General features: G+C 50.1%; 1 long non-coding RNA gene across 1 annotated transcript; it reads left to right on the top strand.

Moving 5' to 3' along the window:
- The first annotated feature begins 972 nt into the window (after nucleotides 1-972).
- LOC148120449 (uncharacterized) lies at nucleotides 973-4,165 on the top strand. The gene is made up of 2 exons (XR_015739200.1): nucleotides 973-1,246; nucleotides 2,245-4,165. It is a non-coding gene; the product is annotated as an uncharacterized LOC148120449 (long non-coding RNA).
- The last annotated feature ends 1,611 nt before the right edge of the window (nucleotides 4,166-5,776 follow it).

Here is a 5,776-nt window from a genome sequence, read left to right as displayed (position 1 = left end):
CCTAAAGTATTTCAGAGGGCAGGGAGCAAGCAGTGAAGCAAAGGAGTGTCTCATCCCAGCTACACCCACAGGGAGCAGGGTGACCGTCCGGAGGAACCTATCACCAAGTCCAGTCCTCAGCTGTGGGGCGGTAAGGGTCACAGAAGGCAGCCAGCAGCCCTTTCTAGAAAGTAACTCTTGCTCCTTTTAGAGGAAACAGCATTCAATCTCAGTGTGGGGGAACAAGTGTGGAACTTTGGCATGCCTGCTCTTTATGGAGCATCCCAGACTCCTTTTTTCCTCCCGAGCACTCCTTGTGCTGCTGAAGAAAGCGAAGAAAAATCCCCTCTCAAAATGCAACACATACATCTTAATGCAAGAACCAAATAAAAACCCTAGCCTGTGCGCATTCTGCCTCATCTGCCAAAAGAGACCCAACCGGCCTTCCATACTTTTTTTTTTTCTTTTTTGCTTAGGCGCCTGCGGTAGCAAGCAGTTACAACAATCTGAAAATTAAGTTACCACAATTAGGAATTAGAAGCAGGTGGCATAATAATGGTGCTTTTTTTCATTTCATTTATTAGCAAAAAGAGGGAGAGGCGCTTCATTTATTTTCATCAGCCCTCAGTAAAAGCATAGCAATTTGCAACACAAAAATCATTTCAAGTACCTCAGCCTCGTGCAACCTCGTTTTCCTTTTTCTGCTTAAAAGCCTTTTAAAGTTTGCCCCCCCCCCCAAAGTGGAGTGTGTGTGTGTGTGTGTATGCATGTGTGTGTATGCGCGCGCGCGCGGTAAGTACTGGTGGCTTCGGGCTGTTTCTCCCCTTAAGAAGTTTCAGAGAGCACGGCTGGAGACTAGGGGGGACACTAGAATGCCCTGCCTGCCATCGCGCATTCTCTGTTTCTCACAGCTTGTTTCAGTCTTGCAAAGATTTAGTTTAGGTACAACAACAAATAAGACACTAGACAGCTGTCTGCATAGTCCTCCAATCATCCACCTGGGCCGCGTCCGCGCCCCTGCACCCCTATTCTGTAGCCCAAAGATGCGCCAGGACCCCACAGTGCTACAACCTTTGCGCGCCCTCTAGCGTTAGTATCTAGGATCACCACGAGCTGCTGCATAGCTGGGCTGCCTGCAACCCCGTGATGTGGGAGAGGATGTGGGATGAACCCCGTTGCTGGATGCACCCGATGTGCGGGGTAGACGGAGAGCACCCGGCTCAGGGAGCTCCTGGAGTCGAACGCATGAGGCCGCTGCGACCCCGAGGTGGGAGATGTTAATTTCACGTTTTGGGCATCTCTTTCCTTGCCCGAGGCTCCCCTTTCGAGTTGCCCCCATATCCCAGGAGTAGGTTCTAGGTGAACCACCGCCTGCTTTCTTCCCAGCTCTCAGCTTGCGTTTTCTCCCGGTCTCTGGGAGGTCGCAGTGCTAGGCGGTCCCTGCTCTGCGCACTCCTTTTCTGTCTGCGTCCTCAGCTTGGTGCAGATTTGTCTCTGTCGCCTGTTGGGGAGTCTGGGATATCTCAAATCACTGGACTTCCTTTTCTAAGTGGTCTTGTTCCTGTTCTCCTCTTGCATAACGCCACCTTCTTTGTCCATCCGTGGCCTCCCATGGTAGGGCGCAGGATTTCTGCTTTCTTCTTTGCCTTGTACTTTTCCTTTGCATTCCAACCTTTGGTTTCAGCCTGTCTCTCACGGTTCACGACTAAAACGTGTGGAATGCAGGAAGGAGACACAGGCTAGGGGACCCCGAAGCTGACCATCCAGGGGAGCCCTCTGCAGGCTTCTGTGTCTTTCTCACATTAGTGTAAAGTTTGCTTGGTTTCTGTCCTTTCTAAGACTTTGCAAAGTTTGATTTGAGGAAGATAAAGCGGCGGGCACACCAGCTGAGGGGGTTGGGGGAGACAGATAAAAGTAGGCTGGTGAGACAAGGGGTGGGGGAGGGGGGAGGGGGAGGGAAGACTTGGGGAAGTGAGGCAGCACTCACGCCCTTTTGGAATAAAATTTGGCAATTCATATCAAGAACTTTTTATATATTATCAGTAATGCCACTTCTTGGAATCCAGCTCAAAGAAATAATATGAAAGGTTAAAAAAATATTTTGGACCCAAAAATGTTAATCATGGGCCTATGAGATAGCTCATCAGCAAAAGGAGAAAGCCTGCTCAGCAAATTGTTCTCTGACCTCCCCAGGACGCCTTCAGACTCACAGACCTGGCCTTTCATAATAATAAACTAATAAACAAATGCAATATTTTTCAACAGAATCAAACTACCGGAACATAAAGGAATCTTGGAAATACAGCATTCCCTAAATGTCGAGCCGCAGTGGAGTGTACGGAACAGAGTCTGCTGCCTTTTCATGTTGCTGCTGCTTCAGGAGTCATGGTTTTAAGAGTGCCAATCCCAGGGGGAGCAGGCCATGGAGTGGTCAGTCTGAAAATGGGACTCAGACCCAGAGCCCATCCTGGTGAGGCTGGATACAGGTACATACAGAAAACGGCTGAACGGTGCTGGTCCTGGCAGCTGGAACAAAGGGTGATTTCGGTGGTGTCTTCTTTCCCAACTTGTCTTCTGCCTTTCTGGAGGGAGCACACTGTTTATTTTCAGATGGCGTGAAACAGCGACCTCTCTGCTCCCTTTGAGAACAGCAAGCCCCTGAGATGAAAGCTGGGGAAGGGATGAAGTCCCAGAAAAGTGATGGAGATAAGGATGTTAGGGACAGAGCGCGGGTTGGGGGAAACTGTCTGCACCCCATGAGCTGCACCCCAGTGCTGGCCTCCATGGAAACTGGCTGCCAGACTGACTGTCACAGGTTCTGCTGGTTTCTTTGTTTAATGTTTACAGCTGCATTTATTTATTTATGGGTGAGGCATCTGATTACTGTGGGGTGTCTGTCTGTCTGTCTGTCTGTCTGTCCGTCAGAGGATAACTTGGAGGAGTCCTGTCCTTCATGTGGGTCCCAGGATTTGAACCCAGGCTGTCAGGCTTAGCAGCAAGCACCTTTATCGACTCTGCCCACCCTGCCAACCGGAGACTGACTAATTCTTTAATGCTGATAAAACATGAAGATATCTCCTTCTGGCCCGGGGTTTTAATCGGAACCAGTCCCCCCGTCTCCTGGCCCCTGACCACTTATTTCAACAGTAGTCGCAACCCCTGGCTTCTCTGGCCGTAAAAAAGGCTGTGTGTAGACAGGCACGTCTTAGAGCATGCTCGTTGTCCCACAGCTGGCCCAAAACGCTGGGTGCAAGAATGAGCACCCACTGTGTGCCAGGGCTGTCAATTCCACACATGTGCCAAGGGCATGTCTCCTGCAGGAATCTCACTCCACACCCTCACTCAATCTGTCCTTCGTCTGAGCTGACCCTTCACAATGAAACCGGAAGCCGAGGGACTTCATTTCCCATGACCTCTCACCTTCTACGTCAGAGCTTCTGACCCTGCCTTCCGCTCCTCCATTTGTGGTTGTCCAGCAAGACATTGGACCATGATAGAAATGTCCCTTAATTGTGCTGCCCATTATGACAGACACCCACCACATGTGACCAGTGAGCACTTGAAATGTGTCCAGGGCGACTGAGCAATTGAAGCTGCATTTTAATTAATTTTAATTGACATATCAACATATGGCTAGTAACTGCAGTATTGGACGGCACGGCTCATTCGGAACCTGTCCTTAGCTCTGCCTGTGACTCTGTCACTCGCATCTCGCCTTTCTGTGCGTCTGTCACTACCTCTGCTGTCTGAATGTCACTGCCGTGGCACGCCTGAGCAGGCGATGGCTTTCACCAGCTTGTGCCTGCTTGTGAGAGCCCACACAAGCATCTCTTCCAGTTCTTCAGGGACCATATGAGGCCTGTTAGCCCTTGTGGAAGTCTTCACACCCTGGGAATGGGCATGGACAAGCGCGGTGAGAAGTTTCTTCTCCTCGGAGAAGCTCGTGCTGAACACCCAGCAGCAGTGGAGCCAAGACTTGCTGTGAGCAGCTCTAGCAAATGCGTTTTAAATTTTGCTCTCTTGGAACCTCCTTGTGACCCCAGTCTCTCTAGCCCTACTGAGTACCCCCACACCCAGCTTCTCTGCCCCGTCTTAGGTTGGGCCCAGCTCTGTGATCCTGCATCTCTTCTGTTTGATGTCTGTGTTTGTATCTGCCTTCTCTATTAAACTGACAATCCCTGCAGGACATCCTGTGAGGAGTGACTCCGTGGGATCCACGGCACAGTGGGTATTTCACAATCATGTATGTGAGTCAACACAGCACACAGTAGGTGCTCCTTGAGAACATATGGAAGCACAACACATGCATAGGAGTGTATGTCAGCTGGGACTTGAGAACTGGCTCAACAGTTAAGTGCATAGGCTGCTTTCTTCGAGGACCCAGGTTCGAGTCCCAGCAACTACACAATTTCTTGCAACATTCTGTAACTCCAGTTCCAGGGGGTATGACACCTTCTTCTGGTCTCTCTGGGCATTAGGCACCCATGTGGGTATACTTACATGTAGGCAAAACACTCACACACATAAAATGAAAGCGAAATATTTTTAGAAGAATAAAGTGATTAAAAATAAGAATGTAACTATATAAAAAGCTGGCACAGCACACAGCGGGTATTCCTATAGAACATGTACAGGAAACACAAAGGCTTAGGGGAATGACTGTATGGCTGGAGATCTAAATCTGGACTCCTGACTTCGACTCTTATTCCTGTTCTAATGAGTTGTGTAACATGAGATACATCCCCCTGGGCTCAGTGTCCTTGATTGTTAGTTCCACGGACACTCCAGTTTTCTTTCTGCTCACCTCATGGGGATACCGTAAAAGCAAATAAGATACAGTATGGCTTTTCTCCCCCCTTGTTTGAGACAAGGTTTCTTTCTTTGTGTAACAGTCCAGGCTGTCCTGGAACTCACTTTGTAGACCAGGCTGGCCTCCAACTCACAGAGATCTGCCTTCTGCCACTTGAGTGCTGGGATTAAAGGTGTGCACCACCAACCGACCAGCTGATATAGTACGGCTTTAAAAGGCCATGCCCATAAACAAATTGTTCTCGAAATCTGAAACCCTTTGAGTTCTTTTTGACCTCTGGCCATCCTGTGCATGAGCATCACATGGAGGAAAGCAGACGAAGGGTCTCGACTCTCTAACTGGCTTTCACGGAAACAGGACCAGCTCAGTAGCTAACATGCCAGGCAAGGAGGGTGTAGCTCACTGAGCACCAGCCCAGGGCACAGCTTGGAGGTCCTCACTCTTCCTCCGTAGGGAAGTAGGGGCTGGCTGTGCTGGAGGAGGACCGTTTGTCATGAAGGCAGCCTCCGGGGGGGGGGGGGGGGGAGTTACTCTCTCAGATGGGAACTTGTTCCTTCTGACTTTCAGGAAGTTAAGTTTTCTCTTGAAAAACCACAGATCTTTGTCACTTATTTCCCTGCTTGAGAATTTCTTCCAATCTGTGATTCTGAGAGCCGCGGTGGGCATCTGTGGCCTGTGTCAGTTACAGCGTCACCAGGACTGCTCCAGGGGGGTTAATTGCATCTAAGCGTTGGAAAGCGACTCTCTAATTAAACTTTGAAGCGGAATGGCGAAATCACTGGGTGACAGACTGTCTGTGGGAGGGTCCCCTGAGGTGCTCTACGTTTGTCGCTAATCATCTTCTGGGCCCAGGCTGCGCCTGTGTGCGGTGGGGCCCGTGTTTAGACCTCCCTCTCTAGAACTCTGGGTTCCATTGGAGCTTTGTCAGACAGGCCCCCCACAGTGCTCTGTGCCCTGCCTGAACCCCACAGTTGGGCCTGGAGATCT

This window comes from Myodes glareolus, chromosome 11 (genome assembly GCF_982192425.1).
Source record: "Myodes glareolus chromosome 11, mMyoGla1.1, whole genome shotgun sequence".
Lineage (NCBI taxonomy): Eukaryota > Metazoa > Chordata > Mammalia > Rodentia > Cricetidae > Myodes > Myodes glareolus.
This window is presented reverse-complemented; position numbering and strand designations above follow the sequence as displayed.